General features: G+C 50.2%; 1 protein-coding gene across 1 annotated transcript in view; it reads right to left on the bottom strand.

The window, feature by feature from the left end:
* Window positions 1-16057, bottom strand: part of KIAA0040 — a 34205-nt gene extending 18148 nt beyond the window's left edge. Inside the window, exons 1-2 of the mRNA XM_080825055.1 lie at window positions 15893-16057; window positions 15311-15598 (exon numbers count right to left, since the gene is read on the bottom strand). The gene's annotated coding sequence lies outside the window, so the exon portion shown is untranslated. The remainder of the gene's footprint in view (window positions 1-15310; window positions 15599-15892) is intronic.
* Between the last annotated feature and the right edge of the window lie 2203 nt (window positions 16058-18260).

Raw genomic sequence — 18260 nt, forward strand, 5'->3', positions numbered from 1 at the left:
TTATGGAAGACCCTCTAGAAAGCACAAGGGGCGTCTGGGAGTGCAGGGAGGGTGGGCGAGTCTGGGGAGCTCAGACCTTGGCTCTGAGCTCTCCATGAGTGGCCCTGGGGCTGGGCTGCTGGTAGGCTCCACACCAGGTTTTTGGTTTTATCTCCCATAAGCAGCCCAGAATACTTATTATTTATTTTTTTTTAAACTCAGACCAACTCAGTATCAGGGTCTTGAAGAAGTAGGACATTGTATGGAAACACTTTGATAGAGCAAAGGGTCTGAAGGGGTGGCCGTGCTTCTGCTCGTAAGAAGGGGGGCCGGTGTCCCAGGGATAGGGGCTGGCTTACAGCAGCCACACAGGGAGGGGGCGTCCTTGTAAGGTCCTCATAGGGGAGGCAGTTCTGCCCCTCAGGAGAGAGTCTCTGGGCCTCCAATTCTGGCTTCGGTCTGGTTTTATTTGTTTATGCTCCTGTAGGTTTTCATCGGAGCTGAATTCTTGGCTGAAAGACAGACCGAGAGCTGTGAGTGGAGGGAAGCTCAGAGACTGTGGGAGGAGAAGTCAGCTCAAACTCTCACTTGTGACTTAGTGTGCATCCTTGGGAAGGTCATTTAGTCGCTTTGGGCCTCAGTTTCTCCATCTCACAAATGGGGGAAAATCTGGACAAATACTCAAGAAAGTGATAAGATGTGTTGCCTGGATGGAAGGACACTGGGGACAGGGCTGGGTGAGTGCCTTTTGTCTCATTCCTTTGGTACATTCTGAAGGTCCCATCACATGGACACACCTCCTGGGGAGACAAACAAGTCATAGTGAGCTGCCTCACAGAGTCCTTGGGTCAAAATGGACAGTGTACGTGAGCTCACTCCCAGGCTGTTAGGAACTGAACAGATACCCAGAGCCATAATCGGTATTCCAGGCAGATGCTAGGACACGGCAAAAAAAGGCCACGCCTCAATTCTTCCAGGTTGTCAAAGTGGCCCGAAATTCGTGGGACGTTGGCTCCCATGCTGGGAGGTCTTCCCGTCTCCACCCCAGTCTGGATGGACGGACCCTACCCCCACCCCTACCCCACCTGGCTGTGCAGAGGTGCTGGGCAACCTGGATCCCCTTTTTGCCCAAATGACCCCTGGTTTTCAAGGGCTAGCCGAGCATGTCCACCCTGCTAAGCAAGTTCTGACAAGCACATTCCATCCTTCGCCAGGAGGCCTTGGGGCCCCCGCTGCTTGGTGGGAGCAGAGGGAGTGCTACCTGCATCTGTGCCTGCCCTTGGATTGACCCCGGGGTGGGGTGGGGGGAGAGGTTTGGATGGAATGTGTGCGAGTCTCCTTTGGGTTGTTGACGGGGTCACCAGCAATGTTGCAGGCGTCTCGTTCTTTGTATCTGAAGATGCCGGCAGAACTTACAGCAACTATTTCCATCAATAAAATCTGCCATTTGAATTATTCTTCCTGAAGTTGCATGTGGATTTCATTTCAAGAAGCGTTAGTTAAGAAACTACTATGTGATCCACTCAGGGCTGGAGGAGCACAGAGGTGTATGGAGGTCCAAACCCTGGAAGAGGTCAGGGAACAGAGACGATGCAGGTCCCTGCACTCCCCCAACCGTGAGCACCCCCTTTGCAGTTGGGAAGGTAATAATCACACTGACTTCCTGCCCCCTCAGCCTTGCTCTGAAAGTCAAGCAATAATATGCATAGTTCTTTTATAAACTGAAAATGCTCTTCCAAGTTATAATTTTCAAATATAATAAAGGCAGTTAGAGGCTAAAGGAAATATCAGAAAATGCGAAAGTGTACACACCATTAGGAGGGAGAGGGATCAATGCTGGCTTGGGTCTGAAGCGGGAGGTCCCCTGCACCCTGGGGTGGGAGGCTGTTCTGACTCCTGCAAGGACGGGATGTCCTCGTCACAGGGAGGTCGGTCGGTTGGATGGGGAAAGGGAAGTTGGGGTGAGCTGGCTGGGAGGGGGAGCAAGGGTACAGGTAAGAGGCCAGCACACACAGAAACCCCCTGAGGAAGAGTGGGGAACGAGGTGGTACAGGCAGGGTTGGGGGAACTGCAGAGGGCTTTGAAGCTGAACCCAATTTCGCTGTCATGGGTGCCAGGGAGGCCCTGGAAGTTGGGGAGACATGGCAGAATCAGCGTTTCAGAGGCCATGGACTCTTAACCCAAGCCCTCTGGTCATCCGAAGTGTGTGGTGGCCGCAGCTAGGGATGGTGCAGGAGTCAGCCCCCACTCCTGGCTGTCTGCCCTTTCCAGCCAGGCTCAGTAACCACCCACATTACAATTAAAAACAAAGTTTTATTAATAGCCTACTTTCCTTCTTGCACAAAATCTGATTATGAACCGAAATGAAATATCACCAAACCCATCGGAAAGAAACTACAATTTATTTCGTGATCCCTTGGGAATGCGGGCGGTAGGGATAAAACCCTAATGCGTTTGCTTCTAGAGTCTGAGAACTGATGCCCCGATGGGCTTGTGTTTATTTATGACTGGGGGAAGTCCTATCAAAGACCTTGCACTTAGAACGCGTTTTAATTTCTTAAGGGCTTCTGCAAACATTTCTTTACTCAACCTACAGTAATGTAAGGAGGGGAGGAATTTCTTGCCCTATTTCACAGATGAATGAACCAAGGAGCAGAGATTTGTTCAAAATTTGTTGAAAATTGCAAAGCTGGTTAGCGGCCAAGGGCAGACAGGGTTGCAGTCTTCTGGTTTCCCAGGGTGATGTTGTCGGCACTGCACTAAGTCCTATGAAGCCGTGAGAGCGGGGCAGACGACGGTGACCTGTCATCTTTTCAGTTTACTTTCTGACTCCCTGAGCTCTATGGTCCCTCTCTTGCTTTGGGACCTCAAAAAGCTTCTCCCTCTGGAATCCCCAGTCCTCCCCCAATCCCACTCCAGCCACTACCACCAAATCTCTGGGCTTCTATTCACCGGAGTCTCAGAGAAATACGGTTACCCTTGAAAAGCCTTCCATGACCTCATGAAGGTGAGAGCCCCGTGCCCAGCACCCCTAACTGTCCTCATACTGCTAACCATAGCCCATACCTGCTTTTGGCTAATGGTTGATTTAATCATCCGTCTTCCTTTCTAGACAGAATCTATTTCTATTGTGGCATCTGGGACATGTTTGCTCTTGGAAAACATTTGCTGAATTAATGAATGGACATTTTTATCGGTGAGAAAACAGACTCACTGGGTTAAACACCCAAGGTCTCATGGATGATCAAGGATGATGTGGTCATTCTTCTTCCCCCAAATATCCAGTGTGCATTCCTCTCTGCCATGCCAGTTTCTGGGTTCACACATAGCACTGTGGTCAGAAGGAAGAAGATACTTGGAAGAAAATCCACCAACTGGATTTTCGATAATCTGGGTCCGGAACAGGGTTTCAAGGGGAGCCCAGAGTGCTTACGTGCCAGATGCTTCAGACATTCTAGAGTATCAGCAGGCTCTGCAGGCCTCTTTGGGTGACTGGCTATTTCTGAATGTCCAGCTGGGCTATCAGTGCCAAGAAACAAGATGACAGCAGTGACCGGTGGGCCCAAATGGAGATTGCACTTGACCTCACATGGTGCCATATTGAATGTTACGACCTACCACCGTGTTCTTGAAAAGCCCCGGTTAGATGTCTTTCTGACACACTTTGGTGTACATGACTTGTACATTTCATCCGGCAATTTCTGGTTGCCAGGCCGACGGAGGAGAGAGGATGCATGTGTGTAGCACTCTCAATGTACATCTCTGTCATTACTGCAAAAGGCGCCCCCTGCTTCTTCCTAGAGGGAGCGACTCCCCTCGCTAGTTCTTTCCTTCCTTCCCCGAGCCTGCGTTGTTGACGCAATTGGGGCTGAAGGGGCCAAGACCTGCCATCTCCACTCTCCAGAGTAGAGCAGCAAACTGAACTCACCGCGCGCATGTCCAGTAGCTGCCCTGTGCACGAGGACCTTCTCTCCTTTCTAGGCTTTTCCAGACAATGCTGCCTCCTAAGAACAGAAACGTGCTAACTACCTGGGTAAGGAATTCCAAGCTGAACTAAAGATGTAGACCGTGGACTTCAGGAATTTACTTCTTGTTGGGGAAACAGAGGAGCACAGAAGAAGAACCACGAAGCAGGACGAGTTAAGATCCGCAGGGAAAGGCAAACAAGTGGTTACGGAAGCAAGGAGGAGGCTGTCAATTCCATGAGAGATCCCGGCAAGGCTCCAGGGAAGGTGTGATTGGGCTTGGCATCTGCCCGGAGAGCAGGATGATTAAATGTAGTGAGGCTGGGAATAAAGGCATTCTAGCAGCTCGAGAAAGCACAGCTGGCTCAGACAAAGAATCCAATCAAGGTGGCCCAGATCTGGTGCCTTCCAACCTCCTACCGTTACCATGGCAACACACAAACACCTCACTCCAGCCCGGCCCGCCCTTAGCCTGTCTCCAAGCCCCACGGCAAGGGTTCCTCCGGGTTGTGGCTTGAGAAGGAGGCCTGCTACAGGGAAACTTTCTCTCCTGTCCCAGGCCTCCTCACCTCTTTCCGACTTGAAGGCCCAAGGTCAGGGCTGAGAGTGGCTGGTGATGCGTGGGGCCCAAGGCCCTTCAGACAGTGTTTTCCGTGTCCAACCTTGAAGGCAGATTATTGTGTAAGGAAACTTGAGGAGGCTAGTGAGTTTCGGCCCCCTTCTCTCCTGGCTCCAGTCACACTGTATTCCTCTCTGTGTTCTTAAATGTGGTACTAATCCCGATTTCAAATCTGGGGTCACACGCGTAACCAAAGCTGGTTGCAGTTGGCACAAGTTCAAAGGCATCTTTCTCTCTCTCTGCACACACACACACACACACACACACACACACACACACACACACACAGAGTCAGTAGCTAGCCCACCCATGTAACAATACTGCTAACGTTTAGCACAAGGTCTGTGGAAACCAAACGCGATGTCCGCCCAAGAGGGGCAAGACCTACATCAGAGGCTGACGTGACCGGTGACCAGTGGCCAGATTGTGTTTGATCTGTGGCTCTCTGGTTCCATAGCACATCCTCTCCATACCCCCACGCCTCCTGCAGTACTATTTTAGGGACACCAGCGGGGGTCAAAGCCGGCCTCTCCTCCATTCACTGGCTGCCTCACCTCAGAAATTGTTTCTCCAATGGTAAAATGAGGGTAAGGAGAGCCGTGGCATCACAGGACTGCTGCGGAAATCAGAGGAGCTAAATAATCTGTATAATGCGGCAAAACCATGCCTGGCACCAAGTAGATGTTCAATAAATGTTAGGTTTGTCCACCAGGCCCCTGGGGCATCCACCGAAGAGCGCTCTGGCTTGCGGAACCGCCGCAAAGACGGGCCTTGTGCAGACCCTGGTGGCTGGGAGTGAGAGAAGGAGGATTTGGTGGCCTAGGGGCTCTCTCTGGAATCATGGTTTATAGAGAGATTACCAGAGCTGAAAATTCCGTCCCCCCTCTCCTGCCTCCCCTCCCTGACGAGGTAGAGATTACCAGGGAGGTCAGGCACAGAAGCTGTGCCACGCCTACTGTCCCACTTGCCTGGAAGCTACCGGAGAGCTTCTCCTCCAGGAATCCCCCTTGCTTCTTGTTGGCACATCGTAGGTGCTCAACCCTGAGCCTGCCTATCTCACATGTGCTTTCTAGAGGCCTCTGCCAGGCCAGGTTGCAGGTGGTATAACAGGTCGGCTACAGCAGGTGGGGGTCCGGGACCCCTGGGCAGAACAAGAAGGTCTTGCTGTGGGTCGTGCTTCCACACTTGGGGTGGAGCCCAGAGGAACAGTTTATGGTTAGGCCAGTGGGTCAGAGCCTGGAGAGGCCGCCGACCCGAGGACGCGGGCATCAGGGATGTTGAGAGTGGCACAGTCCTGAACCTAGGTGGTGGCCCTTGTGAGCGGAGATCCCAGGAGACTCTCATCCCAGGGAAGAGGCTGTTGCTCAGAGCCATGCATGCGAGGGCCCGGATTCGCTCCCAGGTGCTTACAGCCTCCCAGGTGGAAGGTGGGATCTGTGCCAGCCTGCTCTCCAGTTTTGTTTTTTAAATTCCCCGTGGCGTCTAGCGTCATGCCAGGCACACACGAAGTTTTTAAGAAATGTGTACGGAAAGGCAGCTGGAGTCACGTTGGGGCAGCTTCTGCCTTCTAGAGCGAGGCCTCCAGGCCTCCTAAGAATTTTTACAATTCTCCTTTTGCAAACAGGAGCTGGAGGTGACTGACCAAAGGCAAGGGACGGCAGCCAGATCGCACGGATGATCTCTGGTACAGACGGGCAAGAATTACCCGCTGGGGAGACAGACCTTCCCATGAAGCTGCTGCTTCTTGTACCTGCTGGCTGAGGTGAACCCCCAGACCCCGCACAGCCATCACCCAGGAGGCACTGAAGCAACCATACCATCTTGAGATGGATGGAGAAATTACGCTTTTAGAAAGTGGTTTACCAGTTCATTTCATTTCTTCCTCAGAATTCCATGGGACCCTAGAGTCTCCTGACCGGGGCATGCCAAGATCTCTTCATGATGCCCTTTGCACGACCCCCACCCCTCTCCCCAGCCTTCTTCTCCCTCTTCTCCTGTCTTCCCGTGCATGGTCATGGAGTTTGTGCAGATGCAGAGAGAACCACAAAGGCCATTCTAGGCCTTCCTTCATCTTACCCTGATCCCCAGGCCATATGGAGTTGAGAAAGCCTGTAAGACAAAACGTAGGCCCGAGGTATAGGAGTCACATAACAGTGTGACAGGGGTTGGAAGCTCTTCCTACAGAAGCACTCCTGTCTGTTAGCCTGTGTTTAATGAGCAGCTACCATGTGCCAGGCCCTGCGCCCTGGGAACTTAATCACCAGATGCTGGCACCGAAGGGAGAGGTGGGAGAGCCAAACCTTACCAAGGGTCAGAAAAGTTTCCACATAAAGTAATACACTTCGATTTTATCTCCTCTGGGAAATCTGTCACCCGGAGCTGGGCTGAATGGTCCTCCTTTGGTCCTTGAGTCCCTGTTGTGACACCTCTCATGGCATCTATTACACTGTATTCTAACTGCCTTTTTAGCCATCGTCATGATAGACCACGAGCTCCTGATTCACTATTGGCAGGAAACCTGCAGAGTTTCTTTGTAGGAGAGGCTAATGGATAATAATCTGGAGCCACAGGAAGAGCACTTAGCTCTTGGGAGAGAGCTCAGTTTCCTCATCTGCAAAATGGGCCTAACAGGGGAGCTGTCCTGAGTACTGAGCGAGAGGAAGTCGGCGAAGTCCTTTCCTCAATGCCCGCCACGCCACAGACCATGCTCCAGGGACGGTGCGGTTGTCAGCTCTGGCTTCCTCCTCAGTCACACCAAGAAGAGTTTATATTTTATCCAAATATTTTCTTTCTCAAGCTCCAAATAACTCCGTCTCTAGGACAACAAGGAGCAGGATTTGCGATCCCTCACTGAAGCACAACATCAAAGGCCACAAATTAAGAGGCTCGGGATGGGAAAGTATGCTTACTTAAGATGCTTGTTGCCATCAAGGAAGGATGATGATAAAAATGCAGGAAAGAGGAAAAAGAGTTTGGCAGTTCCTCAGAATGTTGAACATAAAATAACCATAGGATCCAATTCCACTGCTGGGTAGGTTACCCCGAACAACTGAAAACAGGTACTCAAACAAATCCTCGTCCGTGCTTGCTTACAACGGCCAAGAAACAGAAACAGCCCGAATGTCTCTCAACAGGTGACTAGACAAACTGATGGCTACACACGATAGAATATTATTCCTCCACGAAAAAGCACGGAACACCAACACAGGCTACAGTGTGGCTGAATCTGGAAAACATGCTAAGTGAAACAAGCCAGACGCAAAAGGCCACATACTGTAGGATTTCACTTATATGAAATATCTAGAATTGATAACTGTAGAGAGACGGGATTCAGATCCATGGTTGCCAGGGGCTGGGAAGAGGGAGCCATGGGGAGTAACTGTTGAATGGGGACAGGGGTTTATTTTGGGATGATGGGAATGTTCTGAACTAGACAGAGGCGGTGGTTACACAACATCACGAGTGTACTAAGTGCCATTGAATTGTTCACTTTAAAATGGTTAAGTTTGGGGCGTCTAGGTGGCTCAGTAGGTTAAGCGTCTGCTTCTTGATTTCGGCTCAGGTCATGATCTCAGGGTCTTGAGATGGACCCCAGCGTCGGGCTCCACGCTCAGCGTGGGGTCAGCTTAAGATTCTCCCTCTCTCTCTGCCCCTGCCCTCACGTGCATGCTCTCTTGCTCTCAAGAGAAAAAAAAAAAAAAGAAAGAAAAGAAAGTTATGTAATGTGAACTTCACCTTCCAAAAAAAATTGTGGGAAGAGATTATGCAAAATTTCTTGAAAGCTAATAGACGGTAAATGGGAAAAAATGGTGGTGTTCTTATTAGTAATTAAGAAGTATAAAAGGGCACGGATTCTTTCTAGTGTGTATTTATTCATTCATTACAATACCAAATGTTGAATGACCACATATCTCAATGGTTTAAGTATTTGTTATTGAAGCAATCATATTTTTTAAACCACTGAAAACTTATTCCTGGAAAATGTCCGTCAGGGACATCAGACCTCCTTCCCCATGCGGCACATGCTCTGTGACTGTGTCCTTTTCCCTCATCCCAGACAGAGCGGGGGGGATGCAGTGTTTCTGTCTGGAAGTGAGATAGTCTTTCCGTGGCCAGCTGTGAAAATCTGTGCAAACGCAGTAAAAAGCAGCTCTTCCTCAGAGATGTCAATAATATCCCCGTTCTAATCTACCAAGAGCACGATAGTTGGAGATCACCAAGTATCCTGAGGCACTCGGCACATCGTGGCCTCTTTTCTGAACGAGAGAAGGTGTTGGGCCAAATATCCCCGCAGGACAGGAACTGAGTTTCTCCTTCAGAAACCAGGAGAGCTCGGAACAGGTCATGTCTGGATGGTGCGGGGTGCAAATGGGCTGCCCTTTCCCAGAGGCCGTTTCGTGATGGGATAGTGTGGGTCACCCTGGAAATGAGGCTGGAGCTTTTACTGTAGACCTCTGCTGTGCAGTGCTGGTCATCACTGCTGAGCAGACGGCGGGCCTTGGGCGGGAGGGAAGGTTTGAGGTCGAGAGTGGAAGGCAAAGAGAGAGGGGAGGGTGTAAACCTCAGTCATTTACAAGAAATGGGCTTGACAGATGGGGTAAGTCTACAGGGCTGGCCTTCAAAGTGGTGGGTTTCCTTTCAGCTTTGCCACTTTTCTGTCCCATAACGTTGAATAAACAATTCTGACGTGCTCATAAAGCAACCTGCTGGGGGAGGGGGGAGGGGGGACTGTCAGATTGCATGCCTCAAATTCTTAGCTCCACTGTTCAACAAACAGCTCTCGAGAGCCTAGCATGCACACGGAAAGTGTGAGGGAACCAACAAATGGTTCCCTGTACATTTGTTCTCTCCCAGTCCCACATCAAAGGGGACTTTGCCTGCTATGAGTGCCTGGGGGATTTTAGGCCACTGTGCATGGGTGGCCCGATGGAGACTCCAGGCGATGGCCAGGGCTTTTTGAGCAGAAGGGCTTCTGAAAGCCCATACTTTGTCCCCCTGGTGGAGCTACAGAAGGTGCCAGAATTAGGAAACCAGGACCAGAAGGATAGAAACTCAGGACCTCACTTGGGTCGGGGAGAGAAAAGCAAGCTCCTGACTTGTACTAAACCATTCTCTTCTCTGTTTATGATGGCCAGAGTCACATGTCATGCGGGTTAAGACACAGCATGCCCACTGTGTGTCTCCTGTGCCCATAACACGACAGCTAATGGAACTTCGCAGTTTCCATGGCTTCTTCCACTGACTTTAACCCCCAACCTCTGCACCAACCTCGAAACCCGTGTCCTGTGTTCTCAGGACAATTTGAAGACTGAAAGTATTATAACACACAACCATCCTTATTGCTGTTACATTTTTTCCCTCTCTCCTGCCAATTTTCTTTTAGGACTTGCTTGGAAAACTAAAGAAGCTCCGATGGGTTTTTCTTAAGCCTAACCAGCTTTGAAATGCGGAGTGTGTTTGAGGAGAATAAAAGTCAACTGAAAAACATCCTAGGAGGAAGACGTTGTAGACAGTTAAGAGCAAAGGCAAGCCTGCGATGGTTTAGAAACAATCTACCATTTGACCAAGAAATACAGCAATGATTAGGGTTTCTTTCATTTCTTAGCAACAAGCTCCATGGGGCAGCTCGCTTACGATCGTTGGAGTAAGTCTCTTGCCAGGGGCCAGGATTTGGTTTGGACACTGCCATGGCCCCTTGGGAGTTGCCCCGAGAAAGAATTGTTGTGTTTGTGTGAGGTTCGTTTTGGAACTCAGCTACGTTGAGGTCCGCTCACGCTCCCAGGTGGTGTTCTGCTCAGATGGCTCAGGCCAATGTGGGTGGAAGAGAGTCAGAAACCTGAGCTGGTCTGTGGCCCTGGGGATCGCCCTTCAAAGAACTGGCTGTTGATTTTCCTCTTGCTGCCTGGAGAGGGGAAAGAAGTCTATCTGCCGCTGTTTTCTCTCTCTTACAGCGCCTGGGATGGGTCCCCTGAGCTCCCGTGATTCACCTGGAGCCTCTCTCATGGAATGGGGACGTGTGAATCAGGATTTGATATTTAATGATGACCTGTGCACTCGTCTCAAAACCATCTTCCTGACAAGTTTAATAAAACATTAAAGGGGTTTTGGTTAATTAAGGCACCCAGTGCTATCTCCCTTTTTGAGGGGTATTTGGGAATTTTTATTTTTTTAAGATTTTATCAATTGATTTGAGAGAGAGAAGGAAGGGGGCCGAGGAGGAGGGAGAAGGGAAGGGAAAGAACCTCTAGCAGACGCCATGCTGAGCACGGAGCCTGGTTCTGGGGCTCGATCGCATCGACCCTGAGACTGTGACCTGAAAGGAAACCAAGAGTCAGACGTTTAACCTACTGAGCCACCCGGGTGCCCCGGTATTTGGAAATTTTTGAGAAGTTTAAGGACAGAAGTTAAGGAAACAGAAGGGATCTGTGTGGTACGGAGACTGCCTTGAAGAGGAGATCTGCCCCTTTCTCTGGAAGATCCGCTCCTGGTTTTCCCTGGAGGCCACTCGGGGAAAGCTCAGCCCTCAAGTGGAGTCTTTTCATGTTGCATCTCTGCCCGCTGTCTGAGTGCCTGTGTGTGTCCTCGTGAATGAGGTGCACAAGGTCCAGGTGATAGAAGCCCTAGAGCGTGTCTGCTATTCCTGAGCAGAGAGAGACAGAGCTTGGGTTGTGGTCCCTCCCCCGCTCCCCTTCATCAGCTGCCAAGCCGGGGACACACTTCAGCTCTCAAACCTGAGTTTGCTCATCTGTGAAGTGAGGGGCGGGGCTGGCTCATTTCTAAGTGTTTTTCCACTTAAAGTCTTTGAGCCTGTGGTTATTTCCTTTTGCTCATCAGCAGCCAGCCCTCATCAAAAGTCGACTGTATCGAAAGTTTGGGTGTCGGCGTCAAATTTGAGCTTCACGGGGGTTGGGCTAGGTCAGGCTTCCTTGGTTGGGACAGAAGAGGACCACAGCTCCTCTCAAGTCATCAGCTGATGCTCAGATTCAGGGCCAGTGCTGGTTTACCCGGCACCTTGCTGATGATTAGGAAAACAGCATCCCCTCTGAGAGGTCACTCAGTGCAACTGGGGTTGGGTCCCTGGGCTGACAGGTGCAATCTTGGCTGCTTTCAACCACGAGCTCCCAGGAGTCCTCCTGCTGTGCTAGAGCTGCACAAACATTAGTAGAGCAGTTACGTCCTTGGGCTCTGACTACTGGAGATCAGGAATAAAAGAAGTGGCCAGAAGAGATGCATGCCATCGATATGACGGAAGGAGACTTTTAAGATACAGTTAAAAAGTTGCACGTCTGGGCCTATGATACTCTCCAGGTCCTACACAGTCCATCTAGCTGGCAGCTTCAAGAGGAAAGATTAGTAATAATAACAAAACAACTTACATTTTTATAGAAACTTGCAGATTATGGGGCACATTACATGTATCTTTCTTTTTCAGTTTGGTTCTGATTCTAACTATTGCCCTGGAGAGTAACAATTATCGCCATCTTTTTAAAAGGATTTTTATTTACTTATTTGAGAGAAAGATCTAGAGAGAGCACGAGCAGAGGGTGGGGAAGAGGGAGAAGCAGGCTCCCACTGAGCAGGGAGCCCGATGCTTGACTCCTGGGATTATGACCTGAACTCAAGGCAGATGCTTAGCCGACTGAGCCACCCAGGCGCCCCCAATGTAACCCATGCGTGTCTAGTTCCAAATTTGAGGGCTTTTTTCCCTTCTACACTGAGTCACATGATTTCCTGATCTGGGCCATGGCAGCCACACCTTAAGTACTATTCTATGAGGGTTTAGAATCCGTCTGAGAAAGTCATCCTTCTTGTTCTAGTGATGGTAGGACTCTCCTATACAGATACGATTACTAGGCTTGGGGTATGAGTTCTGGGGAGGTCTTGGCAGCTCTTAAAGTTGAACTAAAGGATGCATTTCTCATAGGGTGAAGTGATTCCTGGAGATTCACTTGTTTGGTTAAAGGCATCCGTACTGCCTGAGTGCCATTAACGCAGGATACTTGGCAACATTTTAGGTATCACCCTCAAGGCATCCTGGGAAGGCCTTGGAAGTCTAGAGAGTCACCATACAGTATGAAAATAATATCTCTAGGCCAACCAGTATTGGCCAAATCCAAGCCTCTTCAGTATTAACATGGTCTCACTGGCAATTTTACTAACAGGCTCTTTGGCCACCTTCCACACTGCTTTTATGCATATCATTTGGGACAGTTAAATGGGAGCCCCCTGAACTCCAGACCTGTATCTGTAGACCACCACCTACCATGTGTCTACGCTTGGGCCTCTCCTGGGCACATCTAACCTAAATGTGTGTAAAGTGTTAATCGATGCCTTTGCCCACAATCCACTTCCCAAGTCCACTGCTCCCTTAGTTCTTACGATCTGCATTCTGGACATCACAGTGCATCCCCCCACCCTCAGCTCCACACCTTATAATCATCCTTTGTTCCGCTCACTCCCCCCTAACCACATTGACTTGGGCATGAGACGTACTTTGACTCTACTTCCAAAACACCACTAACGTCCATTCCCTTTCCTTCGTTCCCACTGTCATGATCTTAGTTGAGGTCCTCCTTATCTCTGCTTCCCATATCTCCAAGCCAGCTTCCACCCTGGCCATTGGTTCTCTCTCCATACACAAACCTGACCACACCGTTCCTCTGCTTGAACACCCAAAATGATTTCCTTAGTATAGTACTGTGACCACCATTTCTTGCAGTTCTCCCACCGTATGCTTGACTTTGCATATACTCTTTCCTCTGCCTGAAATGCCCTTTCCCTAATTATTTCCAACATCTCGCTCATCCATCATTCCTGCAGTGTTGACTTCCGGATAATTCCTGGGGGAGTTTATCACTCGTTTCTTTGGATCATTTCAGTGTCCCATAGCTACTACAACTATAATGTGTATTCTGTGTTTTTTTTTTTTAAGTTTTTTTCTTTATTTTAGGGAGAGAGAGAGAATGGGGGAGGGGCAGTGGGAGAGAGAGAATCCTGAAGCGGACTCCCTGCTGAGCATGGAGCCCAATGCGGGGATTGATCCCAGGACCCTGAGATCATGACCAGAGCCAAAATCAAGTGCCAGCCACTTAACGAACTGAGCCATCCAGGCTCCCCAACTATAATGTGTATTATTCCTAACTATAGTTTGTTTCTGTATCTTGTGTCATTTATCAGATTGTGGGTCCTCAAAAGCAGAAACGATCTCATTATCTTTGGAGTCCAAGGACCTGGCATGCTGCCCGGCACACAGTAGGTATAGTAACTATTGTATGAATGGATGAAGTCAGTGACTTAACTTATTGAGTGTTTATTATTCTCTAGAGTTTAGTTTTCATAGAAAAGGGCAGAAGTCATTCTTTCTTTATTCTACAGGCTAAATATTGACCAAGTACAGAGGCCGGAGAAACATTTGTTTTGTCCTGTATTTCTTTCCTAGATTGTATCTTGGGTGGGAATGGGGAGCCAGAATTTCAGAGGAAATGAAGGATTCAATCAGATTTCCCTGCACAGCTGCCTGGCTAGCCCAGCACTGGGTAAAAGGAAGGCACATCAGAGTAGGAGGATGATGGTAAGACCCTTGCTAACTTGACAAATGACACATCAGTGTTTCTTTTCAGACCTGTTCCTTATAGCGCAAGGCTCTCCCATTATTCATCCAGACTTCCAAATGAGGGTTCCTTAAAATTAGTTTCAGATTCTTACGAACTTTAGCTGAGTGAATGGAATGCAACTGCTTTGAAGGAGGGGGTTTCTGAGGAAGGAGTGATCTTCTCAAGTGCACTCTTTGCCCCTTCCTCATTGAACAGACTCCGTGGAGAAGTCCTGCCAGTAGCTAGCATGTGGGCTGCCCGCAGTCTCCTCTCCGTGAAATTAGGACAATACACCTCAGGGTTGGTTTCCCTTTCGGTCAGGGAGGACACGTGTTCCTACTAGCTAACGTATATAGCTTATTTAACTCGATTATTACACAATGTATTCTGCGAAGCTCTTAAAAATACTAGGGAAACAGGTCTTTTTGTGTCCTCAATTCTATCTTCATGGGTGAGCTGGGGAGAGGGGGCGGGGGTTGCTGGGAGTGGGACCATCTAGAGATTCAAAGAAATTAGGAAGCAATCTGTGTCACAGTAAATCCCCTGGAGGCTCGGAGGCTAGCAGACAGGTTCCCATTCCACCTCTGGCTCCACGCCATATTTTCGTTTCGGCCGGTTTCTTAGCCCGGTTGAAAATTTGGCTTCACTTAGAATAATTTAGAAACATCTAGGACTGAGATGCTTTTTAGTGGGTCTCAGGCCTTGACTTTTTCAGTAGCAAATAGAATGTCCCGCTGTCCCAAAGCACCTACAGGCCATATTGTCAACTGGACTAAGGGAACTCCACCCCAACTCCTCCACACCCGAGCCCTGTGGACTCAGCCCAGAAGCAGATGTCAGCCTGCAGCGAACCCTCGCAAAGAAGCGAAACAAACTAGAACCAGAGTCGTGAAGGGCCAAGAGGCTATTTAGAAACGATCCTTAGATCTCTGGGGCTGGTCAATCCTTATAAAGAACGAAAGTGAGCTGAAAGTTCCCTTCCAAACAGAGAACAACTTAAACCACACACACACACACACACACACACACACACACCTTAAGCTATATTAACACACATGGCTAAAAGTGTAGTCAAACACACAGACGCAGGTTAAAATGTATTCACACACACAGTCTGAGATATGTTAACACACACACACAGTCTGGAGACTCACCTTTCAGTCCACCCGAGGGCTTCCTGCAGGCGCCCTGGCGCAGGGGGTCTCCGTCTCCCGCGCGCGCCCGTGGCCCGTCTGACAGCGGCGGGGTCCCGGGAGAGGTCAAGGTCCGGGTGAGGAAGCCCGACCCCCGCGCGGAGCCAGGTGCGGAGTGGAGGGGTCAGCGGGGGCCTGGCGCCGCGCGTACCTGCCGCTCGCCTGGAGGAAGGCACCCTCTGCGTTCTCTGCCCTCCCGCGGGCCACGCCTCGCATTTTTTGAGGTTTCACTCCAACTCCGTCCTGCCCCTGATGTCAGAGACACAACTTCCTGAATCCGACTCGCCCTCTCTCCCGCCGCCTGGGCTGGGCCCCAGCTCCCCTCCCGGGCCCACAGACCGCGGGTGCCCTTGGACTCGGCGCCCCCGCCCCGCCGCGCCCTCCTCGGGGTCTCCCGCCGCCCCTCCGCCCCCGCCCCCGCCCCGCCCCGCCACCGCGGGCTGGTGCCCCACCAGGGCCCGAACGCGCCTCCTGCGGGACCGGCGCGGGACCGGCGCTGTCCCCGCCCGCGGCGCCCGTCCTCAGTCCATTTCACAGACGCACCAAGTTTCCAGGGACCTGGGACAATTCCGGGGCAACTCTGCTTAGGTGAAGACAACGCAGTGTTGTCTCAGAGAGCGGTCTTCTGGGCAGGGGGAGTGGAAGGCCATGTGGGAGGGAGGCCCTGAGACAGACTGGGCGCCAGCTCAGTGCCGGCTCCCAAGCCCTATCTGGAGGAACAAAAACACCCAGCTGCCTCAGTCAACCGCTGGGCGCGGTGGGGGGTGGGGTGGGGGGTGCACACAGCCCCTGGTGCTGCTCCCTGAAGGCTGTAAGGATAACCCTGCACCACCTGCGCTGCCTGAGCAGAGACCAAGGGGGGAACTGCCTGCAGAAAGTTCTCAGAGGTTCTTCGGTGTTCCCCTCAGCTGCCCTCCATTCGCTTTTTATTCTGATTTCTGTGGGTCCAGTTTGGAGCACCTGGACTCTTGGCGTGGAGATTGTTCAGTGTCTCCAAGGTTACTGGGGGGGCAAGCTGGGGGTGGGGGTGGTGCCAGGAGATGGCCCGGGAGGGTCCTCCTCAGAGCCATCTGGGCAAGTCCTTCCATGACATAGACCTGAGGCACTGCCCGCTTGACCGTGTTTGCCAGGTGCTCAGGGACCAGGTGCCAGGTGCTGAGTGGGGTCTTGCCTTCCTCTGCACGTGGGAATTAAAATGACTCTTGAGGTCAACTGTTTCAACTGAGGTACAAGAGACTCCTTTTTGTTAGTGCAGGAGAAAACCAAATGGCTCTGAGTTGAATGGCCAAAAAGAAAATGCAGCCCTTCAGTCAGAAATGCCAAGAATGAATAAGGAAAAAAAAAAATTTTTTTTCTTGCAGCAGAAGGAGATGAGATGAGACTATCTTTCCAGAAATCCAGGTGGAGTGAACTGAGTCTAGATCTGAACAAGAAGGGGGAAAGCGGGTTCGAGAAGCAAGGGGGCTAACAGGTAGTCCCAGCAGACATGGGAAGATTGCGCTTGCAAGGCTGCTTAGAAGTGCCCAGAATGAGGGGCTTCCCTCCGTCAATGGGTTTACCACGCTGCCCAGTGGCTCCTTCTGTAATCATACTTTGAGCCTGCAGATGTCTACCTATGTAGGCTTGGGTCCTCTAACACTCCTGGAACTTAGAGCCAGGGTGCAGAGTCTGAGGGCATTGAGAAACCCAGACGGGTGTGGCAGGGGGTTAGTAGTGAGGCCTTAAATGATAGCCAAAGTGTTGGGGAATGGATATGTCCTCCCATCTTGAGGAAGGACACAAGATACTGTGCCAGGTGCTTTACACATATCACAAAACCTTTCACAACTCATTTATGAGATGTAGTATTCTCCTCGTTTTATGAGGAAACAAGTTCAGAGAAGTGAAGCAATTTCCTCAGAGTCATAGAACTAATAGACGGCGGAGCCCAGATTTGAGTTCCAGTATTTCTGAACTCCCCAGTCCATCCTTTTACTACTATACCATCAAGTAGAGGAGTGGCTTGCCTTCTGGGGAGGAATTTCACATCTTGAACAAGGGTAATGTTCAGGGCTGCAATGAGTCCTACCGAGGCAAGGCTGCAGAAAATACTTTTCTGGAAATCCAGAGCAACAGTACAGATTGGCTATTTAAGGTTGCCTTTGAGAGGAAACAGGAAGAAACCGAATTGGAGAAATGGAGACCGTTGGCTTGAGCTGAGGGCTTCATGGAAATGGTTTTAAATGGCAGAAAGAAAATCAGAGTCTTATCCTATCCTATCTCTGTGAGGTCTCAGTGAAGCACGGAAAGCCGCCAGCTTCTGGCCCGGAGAAATCAGTGACCCATGGGCGAGCAAGATGGCGGACTGGCTCATACTCAGTTGCTAAGGCTGCAAGGTCTGCCGAGGGGCGGACCTTACTAGGAAGATGCAATTATAGTAGAAGACAAGGAGTGGGCATCTGGCCAGATGTTCTCACACTGGACGGATGATGTATCCCTTACTAAAAAGCAGCTTAGAGCACCCACCTCCTATCTTATTCCCTTGGCAGTTAAATCCTAACTTTGATGAACTCATAAATGGCCCCGGGCAACCGCAGTGCTGTTACATTTTGCTTAATCCTCATTATTTCTCATGTTTTCAGTAAAGATATTTGAAGGTGGTCAAGGGGTTAGTGGGCTCTAAATGGAGTGAATCAGAGCATTAACATCTAATTAAAAAAAAAAAAAAGAAGCCAAAATAAGCAGATATGTGAACTGAGACTGGAAATTGGTGTGATCACCCCTTACTAATTTTAGCACCTGGTTTCACATCAGTATGTTGGGGACAAAAAGCTTCCCTTTCAGTGTAGTGAGAATCAATAGGATATTCAGTGTCCAACCATAGCCTGCTAGGAAGGTGCCCACTGTCTACACTTGCTTTTCTTTCTTGGTC

Source organism: Martes martes, assembly GCF_963455335.1.
Source record: "Martes martes genome assembly, chromosome: 15".
Classification (NCBI taxonomy): Eukaryota; Metazoa; Chordata; class Mammalia; order Carnivora; family Mustelidae; genus Martes; species Martes martes.